This window comes from Sylvia atricapilla, chromosome 2 (assembly GCF_009819655.1).
Source record: "Sylvia atricapilla isolate bSylAtr1 chromosome 2, bSylAtr1.pri, whole genome shotgun sequence".
Classification (NCBI taxonomy): Eukaryota; Metazoa; Chordata; class Aves; order Passeriformes; family Sylviidae; genus Sylvia; species Sylvia atricapilla.
In genome coordinates, this window is record NC_089141.1 from 14,914,349 (window position 1) to 14,938,566 (window position 24,218).

Genomic DNA, 24,218 nt, shown 5'->3' on the forward strand with positions numbered 1-24,218 from the left:
GCTGTACAGCACAAATATTGGTTTTGCAGATAAAGAATTCAATTAGCATTTCAAAGGTGTCAGACTCACTCCCTCTCCTAGCAAGTTTTTAATAGCTTATTTGGGATGATTGGGGGCTTTGATGAAATTAGACAGCCTAACAAAATTAAAGGACATACATAAGGAAAGAGAGGGTACTGATATCATACAAAAATCATTCCAGAAGCTTTTGAAAATCTGGGAAGAGAGTACCCATAAATATCAGGAGTAGTACCTTCCCTAAGGGAGGTAAGTGAACACATTGATACCTAAATTTTCAGATTTTAGGAAAACTTTTGAACTTGGAAAAGTATCTGTATATGCTTTAACTTCTCTGCTACTACTTACAATTAGAATTTTATTTGCAGTGCATTTATTAAGGAGAGCTAAATTTGTTCCTGAACAAAGGACCAGCATGGTCCTGCTGTATGTTCCAGAATTACAACCTTTTGGGCCTTTTGCCACCCTGCTGATAGAGGAGCACTGGGTGTGCAGGCTGGGCAAGAGGCCAGTGAAACAGGGAGTTATCTGTCCTGGGAGAGAGCTGCAGATGCAGTGGAATCTCCCCTGGCACAAGCTCGCAGGGGATGCACAATTTCCACTGCAGCCATCTGCCCCCCAGCACTCAGCTGGGAGCATGAGCAGCACCAGAGCCCAGAGAGGTTCCCCTTCCTCCTTCCAGCCAGATATAGCCTGGAAGCTGCCAGCACTGGGACATCCACGTGGTGCAGTGGATCAAACTTCCCGTTTTATCTGTGCTGCCAGAAAAACAGACGGGATCCAAGAGTGCCTTGGGCAAAGCTGCACTCTAAGGAGTGAATCCATTCTAGCAGAAAAGACAAATTCAGCTTTTTTTGATGAAGATGTTCTGTTTAGTTTTTTTTTTAAATCTGTTTTTACAAAATGGAGGCTAAAGGAGGGAAGAAATGAGTTCTGTTCCTTCTAAAGTTTCTAAAAAGATGAATATAAATGAAAATGAAAAATAATACTACTCAGAGTAGCACATAGTACTATAAGAGGCAGTAGGTGCAAACTCAAGCACTTGTGACAAGTTGTGCCTATCCAGGTGGAGATGAGAAATCATGGAACACTCCATGGTTCCCAGGACTCTTTCACAATTTGTCTTCCCATACTCCAATGCTTATTTTGCATGTAGTTAGTGGATGTCTGACTTCACTCCCACCCTGCCCTCCTTAATATCAATCAGTATTTAATACTCACATGGTTCTGATGTTTATGTCTAAGGTGTCTTTCAATTACCTCTCACTATTATCTTAAATGAGAAGCTTCTCTTAAGGAAAACAAAGCAAAAAAATTAGAATATGTAAGCGTGAGTGAGATTTTGAATGATTTTCAGGGATGGTGACTTTGCTGAAGATTAGTGCAAAATATACAGAATTGCTAGCTGACATAAAGATTTATGTAACCACCACTTATCTTAGCATGTGTGAGGGTTGGCTTCTGCCTTCGTGGTGACCTACCTTCCCAGCCTTGCATTTAGTTAGTAACAGCATGATAACCCTGTTAAAATGCAAAATATTGCAGCCTGTCTTTGATGCTGACTTCAGATTAAATTCAACTTCTGTGTAGGAGGATACAACTCTTACAGACTACAAAGCAAATGTAGCCCTACTGGTTCTTGACTGCTCTATAATAGGAGTTAATGTCCCAAGTTTGCTTCAGAAGTTCTGCCTTGAAGACAGCAGATGTGTTGCTAAAGCCATCTGGCTCTTTTTTGAATATAATTTGTATGCCTATAAATAATCACTATGCATATGGGCTGCATTTCAACCGTGTGTTCCTCAAACTATGTAAGTTAAGTTAATTTATTTCTTCTTGTCTTACAAAGAACTTCTGCCATACATTCCTGTCCTCTTGTTAATATTCTTGCAAACTATCAGAATAAAAAAACAACTTATGTGTACTAAGAAGTCAGAAAAGTTGATTAGACAAGGAAAACTAAAATACCCCTCTAGGCATAAGCAATCACAGAGCTCTTTTCAGTATTTTCCAGCATTTGAAGTAGCAATTTAGAGTCCCAGAGCTGATTCCAATCTCCAGGCTGCACGTGTGGCATTAAGATGAAAAGTGTTAGAGAAGGGATGCAAACAACCTCAGTCAGAGATAATATTCTTCTGAAATTATTTCTGCTTAGTGTGCAAAAACTTGATGTGTGAACTCTTGTTCACCTTTCCATTCAGGATTCTCTTACTGATCAGCTGCATAGTTATGACTCATATACATAGAAGATTTCCTAAGCCAGCACTAAATTTGGTTTTTCTCTTTTTCTCTGAAAAAAAAATTCACAAACTTACAAATTTTTACAAATTTAATTCAATCCCCATTGCTTGAGTTCTGCTTTATAAACTAGTGTAATTTTGCTGCAGAACTTTCCAGTCTGTGTTCTTTAGCATAAGAAAGATAATTTGAATGTCATTTGTTCATATTTGAGATTACCCAATCTGATAGCAAAAATAAGGAAATAAAGGCAGATATCATTGCATCCTAAACAAAAAGAAATGCAGTTTTTGCACTTTTAGCATAAGCAGAATAAAAAATTCACACAACCTTTTTAGATGACAGTTAGAAAATGCCTGTTATTTATTAGAAAATAGCAAAAGGCCTTGTTACATGACTACTAATGAAAGAGCAAATTATTTAAAGTCTTCTTAGCTACATATAACCCACAATTAATTGCAGTAAAAAACCTCATTTTTTCCAAGTTTTAGGATTATGGAAGATACAACTATCACTGCAGACCTGCTTAGGCTCTCTTCTCTGTGAGGAAAGGACATGGGCTGCAGATCTGACACTGTAGATCCCAAGTGTCTGCAATTCTCTTGAGGGGCTCCAGCTCAATTCATGTGCATTCCTGAATTAAGCAGTGAGCAGCCTTTGAATTTGCATTTACAAACTCACAGCAATGTTTAGATACAAGAACTTTTTGGAAATATAAGTGCGATGCTCTTACATTTAGATGGTTCTGATGTTGAGCTCAAGAACTTCAACTGTGTTGTTATTTGGCTTTTCTTAGGTGTGATATAGAAAAATGTCTTGTAGATCCATTCAGATTTAGAAAGTGAAGTGCAATCTATTTTTTAAATATGAGTATTAGGCAAGTATACACTAAATTACATGTTCATACATGTAATGCCAAACAGTGCAATATTCTGCTTACCATTTCACTTTCCTTACACATACTGGTTTTGATGAATTAACACTGATTGCCAATCTTATGAACAAGCATACAAAGTGAAAAAGGTTAATTCTACGGAAGTTAAACACTTTTGTGTGCCTCTGTATATTTTTTTTTTCTCTCTGCAATGCTTTTGAAATGATTTCTTAATCTGAAATGTATGATGACACTGCTCTTGGTAACTGCTTGAAGACTGTCCTGGTTGAACTTTGGTTTTCCACAGTGGTGTTGAACTTCAGGTCTTTTAGGATACTACTGAAACAAAAGTCATCTAAACTTATTTTTGAGACCCGGAATGATCTCCTCTGTTCTCCTCTATCTGAGTGCACCACAGGCTTGCCTTTGCATAAAGGGTGGAGGCCTTGAAGGGTGATGGTACATCTACTAAACAACACTTTTCAAACAGAAATTGAAAATAGCTGTTTCCTTGATACTAGCTTCATGATCAAAGGTAGAATTCCCATCTCCTTCCACTTTCTTCCCATGACTATAAACTTCCTGAAAATGTTTGTTTGATTAGACTTCGTGGTTCCATTTACTGAACATCTGTAAAACACTTGTATCTAAAACCCTTTGAAACTTCTTGCCTCCTTCTCAAATCCTTTCTGTCATACTTGCATTGCCTTGGTTTTGTTGTGTTGTTTGTTTCTACTTGAAACAAATGGGAAAAAAGGGATTTTGAAAGCCAAAAAATGGTGTGTGACTGTATTTTTAAGTGCATCTCTCTTCCGCCTCTGTCGTTCAGGATGCAAGCACAGTGCAATTAGACTGTCAGAATGGCACACAACTAAATGTTTTACTATGGTACTGTAAAACACCATTAAGACAACAGCTGGTGATGCTCGTGGGGAGAATGGCTGCATATCCCAGGAAACAAGGAATGACTCTAAAAAAAGTATATCTCACATAGCTGCAGAATGCTTTTCTCTAGTTAGGAGTGTTTTTTCCTGGTTTTCTAGCTACTGCTCCAATGAAAAGACAAAATTGGTGTGTTTGGTGTTGGAAATATTCTCCAAGAAGCTTATTCCTGATGTTGACAGGGTTTTCTTGCCTCCTTCCTCCACTTCTGTCCTCTCTCTTGCTGCCCATTTGCACACATCCTCCTAGGAGACTGCCTTCCGTTCTGGGGAGCTGTTCTCATTTCAATTTACTCAAATTGTTCACCATCATAATTGTGAGCATTCACTGTGCAGTAAAAGCAAAAAGTATTATTTTATGTAACACACAGAATACGTGCATCCTATATTAATCAGTCTCTATTAGGCAGTTTTCTAGAGGCTTGAAAAATAGTTCCAGATTGGAGAAATTCAGTGTATGACTGAATGATGCTTTTATTGTCATGCATGGCACTCTGACCATCTGAGTCTTGCTTTGGAGCAAGCTACCAGTGAATGCCCTCAAAGAACTCAAAATCTTACCCCATGCAAAGGCAGCATTTCCATTTGGAAATTACATAACTAAATAATCTCAGTGCAATAATTACCTAGGAAGCACACAACAAATTTCATAGCACCCTGTGATCCTTGTTAGGACTAAACAATACAAAAAAGTGTCAGTATTGGTGCTGTGTTTGTTTCTACTTGCAGCAGCTGCTGCAAGTGATGGACAGGTATCCCATCCCCTTGAACCTTGCAAGTTCAAGCTGCATTGATCCCCAGGGCTGTGCTTGAGCACACACTTTCCCTCTCACCCGTGAGATGAGATTCCTGTGACAGGAGAAGTAGAGCTGCTGTTTCAGAGAGTATAAATTCAGTCACAGGACTGTGGGTAGTGTGTGGTTTACCTCCTGATGTTTTCAATCACTGGAATGGCCATGCCATAACCTCCATTTCATTCCCTAGCTGAAAGTGCTCTGTTACTATCCTATTTTTAACACTTTTCCTGCTGTTTTTATTTTGGCCCCTTTTATTCCTGTTGCTTCCTAGTTCAGTGAACACTTGAAAGGCTGTTTTCCTTATTGAAAGAGGCCACACAAAGCTCTTCCCATGTGGCACAATCTTATTTTTTCCAAACTGTAAGGTAGCATCTTTTGCTTGCTTAAGTTGCATGACAAAGTTGAGAATCAGAAAGTTAGGGTAAGGAATTAAAATGTGCCTTCATAGTGCACCAAGTTCAGTAACTGATCTTTTTGTCTTCACAATTTCACGAGCTTAGTAACACATTTTAATAATCATAGGAGATCTATAAGCCAGCTTGTAAAGTGACATTAGCACAAAGACCATATGGATGATTGTGAAATATCTTGTTGAATTTTTAGGAGTGTGAATTTGTCTAGAGTCATGTCTCCCTGAATACAAAAATAATTCCTTTCTGTTCACTGTGAAGTCTTAGTTTCCAACAACACAAAGCTTTGCAAACTCTGTTTTGTACATTTGTAATTCTCTCAAGATCAACCTTAATTATCACATATAGTTCTGTCTGTAAAGGGCCTGAATATCCACAGTAATCTGCATTCAGTGTTATTGGTGTAATAAAAGTAATAAATTAATGGGAATATAAGGGGTGTGTTACAGAGCAGTTATCAAAGAGATGCTTTAGCTGTTGTTACTAAAGGAATTTTATCAGCAGTCCACCCATCTACCTTTCAGACTTTGTTTATGAGCACACAAATTTCCACTTTTATGTACATATGCCCTTTTCACCATGTGCCACTTTCAGCTGTTGATGAATTATTGATTTCTCCTGTCACAATTCTTTTGAGTTACAGTACTCATGATGCTGAAAAAGAAACAGGATTCATTATTGTACTTTTTTTTGAAATGTGTTCCACTCTCTTTAGAGTTTCTTAATTTCCTGCAAGGCTGTATGAAAGGGGTATAGAAATGACCCCAAGGACAGGGCATCAACCTGCACCCAGATGGGATGGTTCTTCATGAATTTCAAATAAATTGAAGAAGATGGCAACAGAGTTCAGGGGTAAATTTTCTCTATCAGAAATCAGTTCTTTTTCCCACTGGGTTTGGAATAAGAAACGATATATTTACTAAGAAGATAATTATTTTGGTTTTACTTTGGGTTTTCAGTTAGCCTTTTGAAGGATATAATGTTTTACAAACCTGGTATAAGCTAATTGGGTCTGCTTACCTTTATTTTACAGATAGCATACCTTTAATGGCAGCAGAGGGAGGTTTAGAAAACAAGCCAAGAAACATAAAAAAATGAACAGGCTAATAGTTTTAACTTGCAGTATTAAATATCAGGTTTGATTAGACTTCCAAAACCAAGGATTTTGGCTTGAATAACTTTCCTTTTGCTGCTGTGGATTTATTAATCCCATGAACTCCCTGCCTGCCCTTGGATGGAGCTCCTGGGTAGAAACACTGGTCCAAGGGCAGAGGTGTCTCTGGCCACCAGGACCACTGCTCCCAGTCAGCTCCAGCACTCAGGGCTTGGCAGAGCCAGGAACACAGTTCAGAGAAATACGTGAGATTGTCACAGCAAGCAGGTGTGAGATGTGTTTGGTCTTTCTCTGTTTACTAGAGCCTGGCCCAAGACTGAAAAGAAATTTAATTCAAACTCTACATTTGTACTATGAGTACTATAGACTGGGGACTTGGTATGCAAACACAGTTTTATAAATATTTACATCTTGCCTTAAATACTCTGCATCACAGAGTTCTGTGGTCTATTTTCAGGCTGGGGAGAAACACAGAAATTCTTAACCACTTCTATCATTTTAAATAGAGTTGAATGTTCACTGGTTCCTGTGAGGATTTGGTAAAAGGGATATTTTTTTTTTTAATTCGAATATTGCTCTAAGTCCATATTGATTCATATTGATACTAAACAACATAAATACACATTTCCTACTAGGAGTGACATAAGGGAAAGGACTTTAGTGTATGCCAACAAGTGGATTGAATGATGGATACATTAAAATAACAAGGAATGCACATTGATTATTATACATAAAAAAATACTGAATTCACAGCCCAGAAGCATTTTTTGACAAATTTTGCAATATTCAGTTTCAATGTGATACTAAATGCCAATGAATATCTGCAAGCAGAACATAATTCCTCTCTGCAGTGAAGTCCATAAACATCTTGTCAGAGAAGTAAATTGTTTGACAATCAAATGCAGGATGTGCAGGAGAATTCAGTCCAAGTTTATTGTTGTTTATGTATCCTGCAAATCAAATGATTCCTGGCACAATAGAGCAAGAAACTTCAGTAGAGATCACTGTTATGAGCAGACGACATATGTTTGTGTTAGTAACCATGAACCCTTGCAGATTAGCCTCAAAACAATTCAGTTTTCTGATGGGAGAAAATGGAATAAAAGATAGTGGCACACTTCTTTCCCTTTTATCTGAATCAAACTCAAATATATCATTGGGTAGGAAGCATTTTTATTTCTTGTTCTTAGATCATTTCTATTCCTATAATGCAAAGACTATTTTGAAGCAATGTTAGGGGATTATGTTTCAGGATTCATAGAAAATAAGACCTCAGAAGTAAGGAGGTTTCTAGTCCTTACCTTGACTCAAAATGTTATGACTGTTTGTCAGATACACTCTTTAAAACTTCTCCAGGAAATTTATTCCAATGCTTACTGTTGTTTCAATTAGAAACGTTCTCCTACTTAAAACATTTTACCTACCTTAAATTCACCACACTTTAGCTTAACTCAACTGCTTCTTATATTGTCTGCTGTAAATGTTAAAAGCAGTATAAACATTCTCTTGAACTTTAAACTTTGTTTTCAGTGAGTTTATTAACCTCTTGCAGCCTGATAGAAATTTAAAGCCAGCTTTCCTTTCTATCTTCCAGCCTTTTGTGAAATAGCAGATGATGTGGGATTGGGCTAAACTCAAAGAAGCCCAGATTGGTAATTTTTCTTTCTAATTTAAAGTGAAACTTTGACAGCCACTGGCTTGAATAGTTGTTTACCAGAGAAGTGGTCTAGTTCCCTTTTTCTGTTGACTTGTTTTGTTGTGCAGCTATTTCACAGTGGTTTCCTCTAGACATAGTTCTGTAACCTGTTTACGAGATGGGCACGTCAGATACTGCCTTACTAAACTCCAGGCATCTGGAATTTACTGCTTTTTCCCCAAGGAAAGCATATTATGGAGTCATACATAAAAGGGAAAGGGCTTGTGTGGCGAAATTTATTCTTGACAAATACCTGTTGGCTGCTGCTCACTTTTATTTCTTTTCATAATTTGCAGGTCATCTTTTTATTAGTGCAGGCAATCTTTTTCTCAGGTTATGTCATCAGCTAAAATAAAATTTTATGTTGTTCTTTCAAAGATTATTTCATGTCCAGCTGTAGGAATGATTTATACAAAATAACAACCCTTAAAGTTGAAGCCTTTTAGCTCAATGAGACAGAATTTGTGTCATTGGACTTATAAATTCCATCCCAGGTACGCTTGGATTCAGGCAGGGAGAGTTTATATTGGTTATCTCCCGGAATCATTTTAGACACAGGCTTTGTTCAATTTAAGTCCACCAGGAATATGTCCCTCTTTAGGGTGTGGGGTTTTTTTGTTTGGTTGGTTTGGGTTTTTTTGACTTTAGGCAGATCCTTCCTTGATTCTTGGCTGAGTTGGACATGTTCTCTGCCCTACTTTTCACAGCTGCTAAGTTATTTTTCTTGGATTATAGTTTCTTGAAATATTACATAAACTTGATAGATTGCAAGACATGGAAATGGATGAATGAAAAACACAAACCTATGGTTTTTTGTGTGAGACAGTTTTCCATTTTTGTGATTTTTTTTTCTATTTTTTGATACTAAAATAAATTTAAAAGAAAAGGATATAGCCTATGGTGAGTAAGATTCTTTGATCCAAGGATCTGTTTGCTAACAATATCGTTTATTTCCACCAAGATTTCTTATCAAGGCCTAAATTCAGCAAGTGCCTCAGGTGTCTGTCTTTGCTTGGACAAGAGATCTTTTGTTGTCTCTTCTTCATTCTCATGGATTTGAAAAGTATTATGGTACAGATAAGCATAATGCTGTAGAGCATGTAATCTCCATATAAGTTTGGAGATTTTTAATCAGGAGTGTTTGAAATATTTAATTTGAATAGCATGATTTATTGCAATAGTGCCTTTTATGAAGAATTTATTTTTAAACATTTAGGTAAAATTAATAAATATGTAGACCTCAGCTATAAGACATGTATCTGTAGCTAAACCAAGAAACTGAGCAAAGACAACTGAGGTCTGAATCTATTCTGGTTTTAGTGCATTGGAACAAACATGGCCCTGCACATTTGAGAAATTCAGTGGGAGCATTAGGAATGACACCCCACCTCTTTCATTAATATGTGCCATTAGTGCAGCCATCTCGTTCTCTCACTTGCCTCTAAAAGATGATCCATCCTTCAGTGTTGTTCCATTGATGTTGTATTTGATATTAAGCAAAAAAACTCTTTTCTGCTTTGAGCAATCAATTTTCCTCTGGCCAAAGAAATAATTGATTTTTTTTAATTGGTAAAACTGAGCAACAGGGAAATCCAGCAGCAGTCTTTCCTCTCTCACAAGCAAACAGCATTATAGCTGTACTCCAGTTCAATCTTGTATTGGCAATTTACTGCTTCCCCCACTTTGCCTGCAAATGTCAGTCATTTTGTTACAGAAGCTCAAAATCTAGCACACAACTCCCAGCAGCAGTAAGAATCCACTAAGGCTCAAGGCTCAAGCAGAACTTGAAACCAGACATGAGAATGGATATGAACTTACACACAGCACTAGTTTACAGATGAGGAAAGCATCATGGCTGGAATCAAATCATCCTGTGTATTCAAACTAAAAGCAAATTTCTGTGTAGAACTGCAAGTTTTCAGAGAAGATACCAATAAGTGCAAGAGCCTTATTGCTGATCTGTGTAAATATATCTTAAGCAAATGCATGAGGGAAGGAATGAAAGTAGTTAGCACTGAAATCTGAACACTTTCCATTCTTCCTACTTCATCTTCTAATCCCAATCCCAGCTCCTTAGTGTGTCACAGTGGGAAATGGTGGGCTATTCTCATCCAACATCATCATAAAAGTTGAGGTGGTTATTCTTTGTCTAATCAGAACAGATTTAATGCCACTCAGATGTCACTCTCACTTGGACCTCTCTCTATGAATTTTTATGTATGGTTATTCGAGAAGTCTTTCTCAAACAAAACACACAAACAAAAACTACACAGGGATTCACGTTCTCCTTGTTTCTTCATGCTTCATGTAGTTGTTCATGCTCAGGAATATGTACAAAGACCAGTAGTAGCTAGCCTTAAAATTATGTCTTGAAAACTTTTCCAAGTTTTTATCAATCTTCCAATATTTAAATGCTAGTTTGTAGTCCACTCTGTATGAGATAACATTTTTCTTACTGGTATATATTGTTGGCATTTTATCAGTATATGGAATTATTTTGGAATCAAAAAGGCCAGAAAAAGAAACATTTTTTTCTTATTTCTGAAAGAATATTTGCCCAGAAGAATGTTACCCCTGATGCTGAAAATATGGCTTTTACTCACAGTTTATTATTTTAGTTTTCTCTGGCCAGAATTATTTATAGAAGTTATCTGGAGCACGTTTTTATGTCCCTCATTAGGTTTCTTGCCAGTCTGTGGTAATGTTCACTTGTCCACTATGTCTTCACACTATTTTCTTTGTGCCTGTCTCATCTGTGTTGCAGAAGTTTTACTTTGAAAATGAAAATGTTTTGTTATACAATAACTGAGTTTCTTTGTCTAAAAATGTCAAAGAGCCAGGCTTTCTGTTGCTGTATATTATCATATTGTCAATCCCCTTCCTCCTCCTTTCTCCAGCTATACAGCTTAAAATTTCAGGCTTTGTTCCTTTAGTCACAAGGGAACCCTTTTCCTTCCCTTTCTCTCCTTATAATTATTATTTTTGTCTGTGTTCTGGTTCCAGCCTCATTGCAACTGCACGCAGCAGTGGTGGCAGCTGTGACAGGTGCCTCTTTGAAGCCTGAGAAGCAAATGCATCTAATGAAAGGGCTTGAACACCCTCTCTAAAGGTGCTTGTGGATCGATTCTAACAATTTCATACCTTTTCCATCTCTGTGCTACCCAGTGTGTCTCTTAAGCTTAGTTTGACTTAGCTGCAGAACTTCCCTCCCTCAAGAGGTGCTGGCTCATGCAGAGGTCAAAGGCATCCTTTGTGAGAGCAATGCTCCAGACCCGCTGTGCTTGGGGTTTGATTTATGACAGGCTTCACATGCAGCATCTCTGGAAGTGCCCTAATATCAGACCTTCCCCAGATAATGGGGAAAAAAATAAGAATTTTGTTGGGCAAGCTAAATTATCATTTGTGCTTTTTTGTTGTTGTTGTTTTTGTTGTAAGTCATTTTTCCTTCCACAATGATGACTTATGGATTTTCAGTTTCTTTTAACAAGGGAAATATGTATGTTGATGGTCTAGAAAAGCCATCAAAGGCTTTAGTCGGCCGTGGTCAGAGATTTGTTTATAAGCAAGATATCTTATTTATTTTTATGTAGTTCTCATCATTGCACAATCAAAGTTCATTAAAGCAAAAAAAGCACCCTGGTCCCACCACATTTCAGTGCATTTGCTCATTGTTTTTGGCTGCTGGTTCAGTCTGACAGCGGCACAACAAGCTTTGGACCTGTTTGCAGCCAGGTTCTGATCCTTTCAGAGCCTTCAGAGATTCACTGATCCCTTCCTAGCTCACACTGGCAGCTAGGCTGACATAACATATGAGTTATTGTTTTGTTGCACAAAAACATATTTGTGCAACTCATCTCTCCTTGGGGGTTGGGAATTGCTAAATTGGTAAATGAGACATTGAAGTCGTAGTGTTTTGTGTAAGGTAGCAGGGAAAATGGGCAAGATTAGCCAAGGAGAAGGTATGCTTCTTAAATTATTTTGTATTTTGGACAGAGTATGAACTACTGCTACATCCTTTCTGCCATGCCTGAAGTGTGAGCTTTATATGTGTTGAAGGGTTTCTTTTTATCCTATTTTGATATTCATGAGAATAAGAAAAACAAAATTAAATAATCTATACTTTTCATTCTCATGCTGTTTGTCTTGTATAATGTGACACAAAAATCATCTGACATCTTTTTTTAATACTTTTTATCTTTACTATTACTTATTGCAAAAATGCTATACCTTTGCCCTCCTTTTCTCAGATTATTTATTTTCTGCGTGTTTTTGCATTCTAGATGTTTTTGAAATGTTTTTAACTCCATATCCCTGGTGCATCCCTGAGACTTTTTCAATTATCCCAACTTTTTTCATGGGTAGTGTGTGTATGTGTTTGTGTGTATAAATATTAACTGAAAATATTTTCATGTTCACCTCTGGGGAATTAACTGTCACCCTGAAAAGAGGGTTATTTCAGGACGTTTTAGCTGGTTTACAAAAAAATAAAATTAAAAATAAATTAAAAACATTATCCAGCAGCATCCAGAGTGCCAGCACAAGCTCCACTGGGAGAGATTTTATCCAGAAATGTGTTTTTGTTACATGCTTGTTGATTTTATCCAGGTTCGTAAGATACCTACCTAATTCCATAGTTAAATACTTTAATTTTCTCTTAACTAACTTAAATTTATCACAGTTGTGGGTAGTTAGGCCAACGTGCTCTGTTTATACTCTCGTATTTATTGAGAAGGTACCTCCAAGTGGTGAATGGGATGCAAAAAGGGAGAGAAATTAAAAGTGCAGGTTACAATGTACAGTGAAGCACATAAAGCCATTTCCTGGGGAGAAATCAGGGAATTTAAGAAAGTTTGAGTCCACTTGGTCAGAGTGTTTGACACAACCCAAGAAATGAGTTCTTACTGAAATAGTTGAAATCATCTTGTGAAACTGGGGGAGAACTGTGTCAGATGAAGCAGTGACAAAGATTGTGCCTCAGCTTCTCAGCTGGATAAGAGTAGTAAATCATTTCCTAGCAGAGTCAAACAGGCACTCGACCTGTGAACAAAAGAACAGGGGTTTATTTTCCCTGAGCTAGATTGCTTTGCTCAGCAAGGTCTTAGTCAAACTGTAAAACCAGGTGAAAATGACTTCTGGGCTGAGCTTGACAAATTCCTCCAATATGATGTGGATTTTTTCAGCCCTTTCAAGGACTTGTCAAATTTGATCTACCACTAAGAAACCCAGAAACATTAGTGCCCTGATCCTCAAAAGCTAATGCAAAAATATAATTTAGGATATAGTTACTATTGAATTAAAATATAATTAAAGAAAGCCCCAAATGATGTAAATATAGAGCCTGAAATAAAGTCGGTTTCATGTATTTCAGTGGATTTGTATCAAAACCGTTATATAGTGTTGCAGTGGTTGAAACTGAATTCAGAAGTTCAGAAAAGGATACAATTGTAATAAATCCTATTCATTCTAACCTACAAAGACATTAATAAATATGCTGAAAGATGCTGAATTCATTTGTATTGAATTCATTGTATTGAAGTTTTCTAGAGCTAAGTGGAACTTGCAAATAGTGACCAGGTTATTTCTGCATAAGTACAAAAAAACACCTTGTCCTTCTTTTGGGATGGATTTCTGTTTCAGGCATAGGGATGTAAGATGAGAAAACCATGTTCCCCAGAATACACAGATCTTTTATATATTCTATTCATTCTGTATTATTTGGCTTTAGCCTGGGAAGCCAGGCCACACCTGCTGTGGAGAAAATATCCAATCTTGAAAAGGTTTAAGGACTTCTAAAATCCATATATCAGGCCTTTAAATTATTTTTATGTTCTTCTATAGCCAGGTGCATGCTTGAGGCAAGCAGAATAAGCATTAAAGTGTATATCCTGCAGTAGTGGATATCATGGTTGTGATATTCATAGTGTGCAACATGACAGTGTAGCCTCGGATAATGCACATTGTAAAATATATTCTGCATGTTTCCAAACTTCTGAATTCTGAAAACACATCGAAAGGGACTTCCACATCCCTTTTCATCATGATTATCTGTGTCTGTATAAAAAGGTAGTGAAATGGGGTTGAGGTTAGTAGTGGAGGGAGTCCTGGCACCACAGGATGAATGGTTTCTCAGTGGTTACATGATGAACATGTTGTTAATCTAGTGTTCATTTAATCTGACACTTAGAAGTTTTCTGTTCCTGTACATTAACTACTCTATCCTTATGAACCTTAGGAATTAGCTTCCATTTATTGTTTAGAGAGAGACTATTATGCTTCTCTAAAGACATTTTTCTTCCTGCTGATATGAAATCTATGTAGATGGTAAATAGCAGAATTTTTAAGAAAGTTTTCACTCACAAAAGCACTTGGAAAAAAATTAACAAAATATTTTAGATCTCTTCTTCGTTGAAGAAAAATATTACTTAAGCCAGAAAAGCCACTTAAAGTGGTTTACACTAGGTAACCCCGTTTGATGTGTGCACTTCAGAAGGATTCCACTTTAAATAGTGTTGACTGATTAAGGCACCTTATAAAGCTGCCCCAAATACTTTCCAGTATGAACAAGTAAGATAGTGCTAACAGAGCAATCAATTCTATTTCCAACATAAAATACTCTATTTCCTTTTCAGTATGGAAAATGTAACTCACCTGGATTCCACCCTAATTATAAAAACAGAAACACCATTTCGAGTACAATGATCTGTTACATTGGGGTTTTTTCCATTTAATAATTTTAAAGGTCTTTTGCTCATATAGCATCAAACTTTGGCCACTTAATAGTCTCTAGACTCTTTCAAAAGGCTTTTTTCATGCCCAAAAAGGAGAAAAAGAAAGTGGTAGATTATAATGAACAGATTCAAAATGCTGGCATAGTTTAAATCTAAGTAGCTTCTTTCAAGTGTGTAATGCTTTAAAGACCCCAAAAATATTTATTGGATTTTTATCTCTGAGGGCAAATGCTTCAAAAGAGCCTCAAAAAATCCATCTTTTCCTTCACTTTTCCTCATCAGGAAGTTTTCAGGCTCTCTGAATGACCTTTGTCTAACAGTCAGTAAATGAATCTGCTATGAAGACAATTCTGCTATTCCAATACTTGGTACAGGCATTGTGATTTGAGATGCTATAATATTTTTTTATTTTTTCTTTGTTGTTTGAACACCATTTGAAAACTTATTTTCATTATTCCATTTTAGAATCTCTGCCTTTCTTTGTTATAAGATATAAAAATACATACACGCAGCATGCACTTTCCTACATATGTAGGACAAACATCCTCTCTCCTATTGTTCCTATTCAGAAAATCACATCATGCCCTTCATCTGTGTTATCTTGACCTCTGGGACACTCTGCTTTGTTTTGATTGGATTTCATAGGAACTATCATTAAATTCTTCAGTCAACTAATCAAATTGATTATTCACATAAAAGGAAAAATGACTGTGTTTGAGAATGAGATAGATGGTTCTCCTGTCTTAGCACACAACTAAATGCGTAATACGAAAATGTAAATAAAAGTTTAACTCAGAATGTGAAAGTTCTATTCATGGCAGAGAGACAATTTGTGCACACAGTATCTAATTATATTCTTGAGTCACAATCAGATAAACTTGAGAAAGGCAGAGCAGCAGCATTTTCTGTCTAAAATAAGAAATAACTTTTTTGCTTCATCCAGACTCAGACATAACTTTCAATCCCTAAGAGTACCTTTTCTGTTTCCAGGCAGAGCTTCTCCTTTCCTCCAAAGGTTATCTATTTTTACAATGCCTTGAGCTCAGAAATAGATGGTGCCATTTCAACACCGGAAATAGAGTTTTTAAATGGAACTAGTGTGTGAGGTATGACTGACAAGTCTGGGCCCTGCATTGTTTTAAATTCAGCTCTTTATCCTTTAGGAATGACATTGTAATTTTTTCTTAATATTAGAAATATTCTAGAAATATTAGAAATATTAGAAATATTCTATAGACTATCTTAATATTCTAATACTAAAATATTATCAATGTTTTTTGAAAACATCTGTGAAGGCAATGGTACCACAATAATATGAATTTTCACTGCATCTGACTATTTCTCTTTTAACATTAGAGCTACTGCTGTGAAGTAACTCCAGCTACTGAAAATCAAAAATAATGCTTAATGATGCTGGTCATATCACAATACGTGGAAGTTGAGACAAGATTTAGAAGTGTTAATAGGCAACTTTACCATTCAAAAACGCACACATTTGGAAGCAGCAGATAGAAATGAGTTGTGGCAAATGCCTATTTCTATTAATCCTCTCTTTTTATATACAAATTTAGTGCTTTTTTACTAGGTGTGAAAAAGCTTAACAGTACAAAATTCATATTCCAAGCTAATTAACATCTTGTGCGTGTGTCTTTGCACAAACAAAATAGATGTTGCCAAGGCTGGTTCATGGAGGGACTACAGAGGAGAAAAAAAAAAATTGAGGTACTGAGCCTTCTTTGCCCAGTGGTGTCCTGCACAGCTCAAAGGTATACAACTGCAGCATCTGATAGAAAAGACTGAGGATGGGTAAGATCAAAACAGTCTCATCATCAAAGTGCAGACAAAGCAGGAGCAGCTAATTGCTGCACATCCCCTCACACTGCAATTAGTGACAGCAGCAGTGACTCTCCCCACCAGCCTCCAGCCCCATCTCACTCGGGGACACATCCCATCACACAGCCAAGGCAGAGCTGGGGGCAGGAAGACATGGAAGGAGCTTGCAGGAACCTGTGGTTCTGAAGGGATTATTCATGCTGCCTAAACAACTCCTGATTGTTAGTTTGGCACATCCACGGTAGGGTGTAAATTCTAAATGCAAATCTGCATCTACAGCTGCTGGCTTTATTTTGAAAGCTCTATACTGATATTTCCAGATGATAGTAGCATTTATTCAGACATTTATTGCCACAGCTTTTACCTTTTGCAATGCTAAATATTGTTCTTTACCACCCAAGAAACTGCATATTTTTAGAGATTAATGTGGGTATTTATTCATACAATTTAGATTAACCCTAATGGGAGCATTCTGAAAAGGCCAGTATTTCCAAAGTTGACTCTTCACTTTACTCACTACCAGGAGCAGGAAATTATAACATCATATGCTACCAGAACCATTGGAAGCAGTTATCCAGAATTATCCCTTGCAATGCATCCAAAGGGACCGTCCCAGGAGGCCTCCTCAACCATCCTTCCCAACAGCAGCTTTTCATTTTTCCTCCAACATCTGTACCCCATGTGAGCACTGGGGATGGGCAGAGCTGGTGGTTGTGGTGCCTTCATGGAGCCTTCCAGCACCTAAACTGGTGCTACCTGAGAGCTGTATCTTCTACAAGAGCATGTAGTGATAAGTCAAGGGTGAATGGCTCTAAACTGAAAGAGAAGAGATTTAGATTGGATACAGAGAAGTTCTTTTGAGAGTGGTGAGGCCCTGGCACAGGTTGCCCAGAGAAGCTGGGGATGCCCCATCCCTGGAAGTGTTCAAGGCCAGGCTGGATGGGGCTCTGAGTAGCCTGGTCTAGTGAAAGGTGTCCCTGTCTATGGCAGGGGGATTGGAACCAAATGATCTGTAAGGTCCCTTCCACCCCAAACTATTCTATTCTTTTCAGTACTGGTCTCAATGAGTCCAAGTAGCCCTGGTACAGCTCCATGGTGTCCTGTCCCTCAAGCAGCTCTGTAGGTATAGAAATATATTTCTCCTATAGAAGCCTTCATATTTATATGTGCAGGATATGCCTATGAAAGGAACTGTTCATTAGAAAATGGCAGCCTTAGGTTTTCAAGTGGTCTTCGGGCAGACATATGCTTCCCTTGGTCAATCAAAAATATAGTTAGTGATTAAAAAAGCCCAGCAGAGTTTCCAGCTCCTACTTTCTGCAGCCTAAATTTCTCCAGCCAATTCTTGGAACAGAAGTAAGCAGTCTTTGACCCTCTCTCCTACATCTTATTTTTGTATCCCAGCTTGTAGGAGAGAGAGAGTCACAATTTTTGCCCATGTAAACCATGTCAGTAGCTCAAGGATTAATGCTGTGCATGTTGAAGGCAGGATCAGACTCAAGCAAAGATGATGTGCATGTGTAGGGGCTTGAAAGCCTTTTCCTAATCAATACCTGCAGCCCATGGTTCAGGGAGAAGCACCTGGATGCTGCTCTGTGACAGGGACTACCTTGAGCACAGCTGGTGCATGTCATAAATTCAAAGAAATGATGCAGGCGGAACACTGCTTGACAAACCAAAATTACTTTTTTTGAGAAATAGGAAGCTGAGAATTTGGTGTGTTAAGGTAACAAAGCAGAAGCTCAAATCTATCACCCTTATATCAACATGATCTCTTTGGCAGAAAGCTCAGTTACACTGCTACTATTTATGTATATAATGATGTTATTCTTGGACTACAGACATCAGTTCTGCTTCTGTATGTGGATTATCTCTTGAATCCTTCAACTTAATCCTCTGGCAGCAGCTGAAAGAACCATGGTGCCTCGAGGCTGCTATTGCTCTGAACAGCCTGTTGGTGTGACCCTTGACTTTTCCAAATGTGTCACCTCTGTCCCTGGCCACCTCCCTCTCAAACAGGTTCTGCACAGACTCTGTAACTCTTAGAACCAGCCCAATCAAACCCACAGCTCCTTACAGCAGCTCTCCAGGGTGTTATTCTTTATTAGTGTAATGACCATTCTCTAATCTTTTGTTATCACTATAAAAACTTAATTTATTTTGTCACTTCACAGTCAGAGGCAAGACACGTCATGATTTTACATCAAAGAAAAGGTTTTAGTTTGAATATATATTACAGCTTCATATATTTTGTGAAGAGTAGTACAGTGGGGTATCTTTGCTGCCTCAAAAGTGGGATGGTATCCTCATTAAATTTACGTATTAAACTTTTTAATGTGTATTTTAGTTTATTACTTAAGGCCAAGAGGAACAGAGCAGAGATGTGTTCAAACTGTATTGTTGTTGCCTAATACTCCAAACAGATGTAAGCAGTGCTCTGCTGGACCTCTCATAGATATGAGATCTCTGCAGCATTCTCCATTTCCCAGGATAGAAACCATGAGACAAGGAGATGGTATCAAGGGCAGGAGTAGACCCTGGGCTTTTGAGTGCCAGCAATGCACTTTATTTACAATAGTATCCTGCTTCAGTAGAAATCTATTCATTATGATCATCTCTGCAAGTGTTCACATATACTTGGTTGCTCATTATACATTGCTCTTGACCAAATGTGCATTTTAACATTTTCTCTCATGTGGCCCCTAACAAGTACTGAAACATTGCTGTGAGGTATTTCTGACTTAAGAAAGTGATGAGGTCATTTGCTTAACAGATAAATATTTGGACTGACAACAGTTTCAAAAGATTTTATACTGATTTTGTATAAGGGCTGATTTTGGCTATGTGATTAAAATTATTTTACCTCTGACATGAAAGTTACTGGCAATGAAGTATCTTTAAAAAAAAAAAGGAAAAATATTTCATTTTAAAAGCTAATAATGAATATTTGCTTTATTTTTCCTCAGTACGTCATTAAATATTCACCCAAAACAACTAGCACTAATTATATAGAAAGAAAAAAAAATATAAAATTATATAAAGAAAAATATAAAAATTTAATACTAGGCTTACTCATGTAGATTGTGAAGAAGACACAAAAGGACAGTTTCCTCTTATCTGCAGATACCTTGGGAATTTGTAGGCGTAATAGCATCTTGCTCAGATGTTTTCACTACACTTGGGAAGAGAATATTGCCTCTCCACCCCTTTTATATTTATTGTTCACTGATTAACTGTTGTAGAAATAAGAGTGACACTGAACATATTCAGTTAGAACAATTTCCCTGGAGCCTCTTCCTCTATGTTTTATATTCTCCAACTTTACCTACATCTGTAAATACTTTTCTTGATGACCAGCATATCTCTCTGCATGTGTTCTTGCCTTCACTGTAATCTTTCTTCTTTTCTGTAATTAAGTAGGTCATCATTCAGCACAAATAACTGTTCCTTTTCCCTGTCCTGATTCTTTTCAAGTTTCTCTGAGCAAGAGCAAGAGAATTTCTGGTTTTTTAAATAAATTCCATTCAAAATGTAGACTTCTTGTGGAGGAAAGTTTTTTTTTTCTTTTTTGAATATATATAGTAAGGAAAATGCTTTAAGGACAGGATGCTAAGTACTCTTTTTGTGAATAAATGAAATTTGGAAGGAGAGTGGGAAGGAAGGTAAGTTTGCTTTTGTTTTCAGAAAATAGGAAGACAAATTTCCTTCTGTGTTTCTCATGGAAACAAAGAAAATCAGAATCAACTTCTATAACTGATAGAATGAATGTGGTCAGCCTGTTCTCATCATTCAATATTCTTTTCTAATTTTCTTTTAACCATAATGTATTCTGTGAGCAAGTGGTTCTGTAATACACTTATTTTACTGAGAAAGATAAAAATCTTATTAATTTTTTTCATCTATTGCTGTGGCATCATAAGATAAGAATCCTAAAATAACCTTGATATTAATTTAATTGTTTATGTATAAATCTGTTTTATTACTAATAAAATACATAGTGAATTTTCTGAAAGCTATACAACCATAGAAACTTGTAAGAATGGGATGTGCTTTGAGTTTCAAAAGTAAGCTCGAAGAAAGTGTGGGCAGTGTTAGAGTTTTTAAAGCCTCTTGCCAGGAGGGCATGCCAGATACACACTGACACATTATGCAGATTTGTCACTGTGATTTACATTCTTTAATGACCTCAAGATGCTCCAGATTTACTTTTAGATGCACACAGACAACAAATGAAGAAAAAGTACATGGATGAAATTAGGCCAAAAGTCAAGATATATCAAAGCAGCATGAGTGACAAATATGAAACAGTCAGGCAGCATCAGTCTTCCTAGATGTCCAGCTATGTTGAACCAATATAAATATTTGATGTGATAGAAAAAAACAAATGCCCAGCAGCAGCAATATTTTCCTTAAGGAGGTAAAGTCCAGCTGTTGTTTCTTCCTGTCTCCCAAGCATAATGTGCAGTGGCTTGGTGTGGTCTGGATGAAAGAAAGCACAGAAATGCCCAGAACAGACAGAAAAGAAGGGAGATGTTTCAGCCCATTGAAATTAGAGTTTTCTTAAGTCGTTTTTATACTGCGATAGGAAGTGTCTGATTCAGATTTAAATGGTATGCTTGCTCTATCTGTAATGTAGTAATCATTGCTGAAATGATCTTAAGGTAGGAGACAACTACTAAATGTCAGAGATATAAAATAATTTTCTGGCCATCATACTTTTACTAGTATTAGGTTTTTAAATGGTTATGAATGAAGACTGGAGGACAAACTTTCTATTAGAAATAGTTAAAATGCTGGAGAATGCTGTGCCTACCTAAGTTACTTGTCCAAATATGAATAATCAGCTAAAAGTATAATATTCTCTGAGACAAGAGCTATTTTTAACAAGTCTTTTGAAGTAGATTTCTCATTAAATTTTATATTATATTTGTTAAATCGGGCAGTTTAGGCAGAAATTATGGCTGTAGTTTTACCACTGGAATAAGAAAGCCCTGCAACCTGGACCATTCTCAGGTCCTGTTCAGGTGTTGGGTCACCTGGAGAAGGGAGAGTGAAAGAAAGAACCCTCAGTTCAAGAAGTTTTCATGTTCACCTGAGCATAAAATTTCAGTTTCCACAGCCATTGCACAAACCCAAGTTCAAACTAGGTCAGGACTGTAAATGACTATAATAATGGATCTTTGTTTTCTCTATAATTGTTCATCCATAGCAGGTTCAACCTATCAGTAGAGCAGCATGAGGAAGCTGCTATCTGCAGGGCCTCTGTTTTATGGCTAGAAGAGACCCATTCTCACAACTAACCAGAAAGTACCTTTTGGCAACTCTAAATTCACTTGGGATTCCTCATTAAGCCTCATTTTAAATGCAAAGCTTTCCTGATATTCTGTGAGCCTGGGACTGTCTTAGACAATTGAGCCAAGTTTTAGGATGTGAAGTGGAAGGTGCCACAGAAACTCTGTTTTAATTTCTATTCCATACACATGATCATTAACTGAAATGTAGCAATAAAAAGCTGTTGATACTTGCTCCTCTAAAGGCGCTGCAAAATCAGAAGTGCATTGTTTGATTTCTACTACTGTCCTTAAAATAGGATCTCTGTCATTTTCTGAACAACCTCAAGTTTGACCTCCCATTTCACAGCTTATCCCCCTTTGTCAGGTCAAGAAGAATATTTTTATCTCTGCTTTGATCTCTCTATCCCTATGGCTATGCATGATGGAGGAACTGATAACTCATGAGAGAGAATCATTACTGTCAATAGAAGGACATGGGCAAGCTTCTCTAGAATTTTTATGATGGAATAAATGATGGATAGGTGTTTTAGAATTAGTTTTACTTTTGAGCCCATGGTTTTCATTTTGAGGTTTGGATAACGGCATGAAGCAAAGGAATGCTGAAATGTTTTTCCCAGAGATATGAATGGAAAAGTGGGAAATAAGTTGAAGGTTTAAAAACTTTGTAAGAGATAATTATTTGACAGTATATATAAACAAATTGATTACATGGCTACTGAGTAGCAGGGGTTTATGGGGGCCATGGAACCTTATTCAGAAGCAGCTCAGTTGGGTTCTGTGGGCCTTGGTTCAGCAGGATGAGGAACTCAAACCCAACACTTCCATGTGCTTAAGCTGCTGAAGATTCTGTTGTTTTGTTTACTGTTTCCTCAGTCTTAAAGTGAAAATAGCCTTGCTCATTTTCAAAAACACCTTGAACAGCTTTTGTCAATATTAATTTTCCTTTATAAAGGCCAATTCCCAACTTGATTTCTTTGCTGAAACATTTAGCAGCTTTCACCTGAACCCACTGCCTTCTCTCTTTTTAGTAATCACTTCTCCAGTGCAAGGTGTTGCAGCCTGGGTGATTTCCTTTCATGCATATTCTGTCCTTTTCCTGTGGAAAGTGGCTATATTCTTATGAAAAAGAGCATCATGCCCACCCATTTCCCCTCAGCTGCCACAAAGCAGGAATGGGGTTAAGGAATATTTGGGATCAGACATAAGGGTGGTCCTTTACAGTTTATGGGCTCTGTAGTCCAATCTCTGCCTTTATGTACCTTGTGTGTGTCTGTGTAAGGCCAAGCAGTCAGGCTGACTATTACTGGGGAATATTTTTATCACATACCATGATGAGTAGAAAGAAGGAATCTGGTGTGAAACAATGATATTGATAGCTATGATATGATAGATCATATCATGACAATGAGAACAATTTCTTTGGGAACTTGAAAAAGGTGGGAGTATTAAATTTGAAATTCCTGACAGTTGTTGTAACTGTCATACCAAACCAGTTCTAAGTAATAGAATATTATGTATTATATATATATAATATTAAGTAATAGGATATGGGCTTGTTTGTTTGTCTGTAGTGCTCTTTATCTCTGGACAACTAACTTACATGGTAGAGGTGAATGATATATCATATCTTGAATCAGCACTGTCCCAAGCATATTTTTATTTAATTCATATATCCATCTATAGCATGACACACCTGAAAATGATCAAGACTTTGAATGGTATGGCAAATAGACCTTTAATGAGATGTGTCAGGGTTGCTATCACATAGCCTGGTTAGAAAATGAGCACATTCAGCATACATACAATTACACACCATATTGTTCTGCAGGAACACTTTATCCACATGTCTCTGCATAAGAGTGTTTTGGCTGGGGAAAAAAAAAGGCCGGGAATGATATCCTGTTCCTTTTTTAAATCTGTCAAGTGGGTGTTTGGTGTATTTTTTGGGAAAAGGCAGAAGAGGTAAGAAAAAATACGGTCTTGTTAATGAGATATTTTTAATCTCATTTAGCTCTATTAAACAAAAAGACCTCAACATGTACAAAGTTCTACACTATTCAAGATTTTAAAATTTCATGTTAAAAGCTATTGACTATTTTGATTAACTCTGGTCTCTTAATAAATGTAATACAATGAGAAATTATTCTGCAGATCATTTTTTATTTAATTATTTTTTATAGACAGCGTCAGGGATACACTGGGATATGCAAGAACTGAGTTTAATTTCTGGCTTTTTGACAGTCTTGAATAATAATGGGAAAGATAATTAGAGCAA